The sequence below is a fragment of the Somniosus microcephalus genome, unplaced genomic scaffold (assembly GCF_052327205.1).
Source record: "Somniosus microcephalus isolate GS21.2 unplaced genomic scaffold, FLI_Smic_1.0 scaffold302, whole genome shotgun sequence".
NCBI classification, from domain to species: domain Eukaryota; kingdom Metazoa; phylum Chordata; class Chondrichthyes; order Squaliformes; family Somniosidae; genus Somniosus; species Somniosus microcephalus.
The window spans coordinates 167,501-168,992 of record NW_028225489.1 but is presented as its reverse complement, the minus strand read 5'-3'; positions in this window follow the sequence as shown (position 1 = coordinate 168,992).

The following is a 1,492-nucleotide window of genomic DNA, read 5'->3' as shown; positions in this document are numbered from 1 at the left end:
TACACCCCAGGCTCGATTCGGAGCGACGGGCACCCGGCTTCCCGGTGTCGGACCGACTCCGTTCAGATACCGTTGGATGCCCCTTGCCCCTGGCTTGCTCTGGCAGCCGGCGCGTGCAGGCCGCCCCCCGCCCCGCCGTCTCAGTGGTCGGAAAGTGGTCTCCAGCCAACGGCTGTACCTCGGCCGGGGAAAGGGGCAGCTACACAAGCCAGGCACTGGTCTGTGCGGGCCCGCCACCCCGTTCGGCTGCCGTTGATCCGGACCGGATCGGACTTTCCCTCCCGAAGTTATGCCCGATAAGCTGCCGCTGACCGGCGGCCCGTCAGCCGCTGCGGGATGGCGACACTTTGCCGAACTTGCCGGGGTCCAGGCCGATAATATAGTGTGCGCCAGCGCCGCGGCTTTCCAACGAGCCCTCCCTGACCGAAATCGGACACGGGAGTCCAGAGCGATAGGCGTTCGACTGCCGGCCGGCCAAACACAGGCAATCTCCCGTCGTTGCGGACCCGCTCCAGGACAACCGGGTCCAAACGCCCGCCGAGTTACACGCACGAAAACACCTGCCTCGATTCGGAGCGACGGGCACCCGGCTTCCCGGTGTCGGACCGACTCCGTTCCGGTACCCTTGGATGCCCCTTGCCCCTGGCTTGCTAGGACAGCCGGCGCGTCAAGGTGGGCCACCGCGGCTCCGGCTCAGCAGTCGGAAAGCGGTCTCCAGCCAACGGCTGTACCTCGGCCGGGCCAAGAGGCAGCTACACATGCCCGCTACTGGTCTGTGCGGCCCCGCCACCCCGTTCAGCGTCAGTTGACCCCGACCGCATCGGACTTTCCATCCCGAAGTTATCCCCGATAAGCTGCCGCTGACCGGCGGGGCGGCAGCCGCTACGGGACTGCGACACTTTCCCGAAATTGCCGGGGTCCAGGCCGATAATATAGTGTGCGCCAGTGCCGGGGCCTTCCAACGAGCCCTCCCTGGCCGAAATCGGACACGGAAGTCCGGAGGCAAAGGCGTTCGACTGCCGGCCGGCCAAACTCAGGCATCCTCCCGCCGTTGCGGACCCGCTCCCGGACAACCGTGTCCAAACGCCCGCCTTGTTACACGCACGAAAACACCGGGCTCCATTCGGAGCGACGGGCACCCGGCTTCCCGGTGTCGGACCGACTCCGTTCCGGTACCACTGGATGCCCCTTGCCCCTGGCTTGCTAGGACAGCCGGCGCCTCAAGGTGGGCCCCCGCGGCTCCGGCTCAGCAGTCGGAAAGCGGTCTCCAGCCAACGGCTGTACCTCGGCCGGGGAAAGGGGCAGCTACACAAGACAGGTACTGCTCTGTGCGGGCCCGCCACTCCGTTCGGTGGCAGTTGACCCCGCCCGGATCGGACTTTCCTTCCCGAAGTTGTCCCCGATACGCTGCCGCTGACCGACGGGGCGGCAGCCGGTACGGGTCGGCGACACTTTCCCGACCTTGCCGGGATCCAGTCCGATAATATAGTGT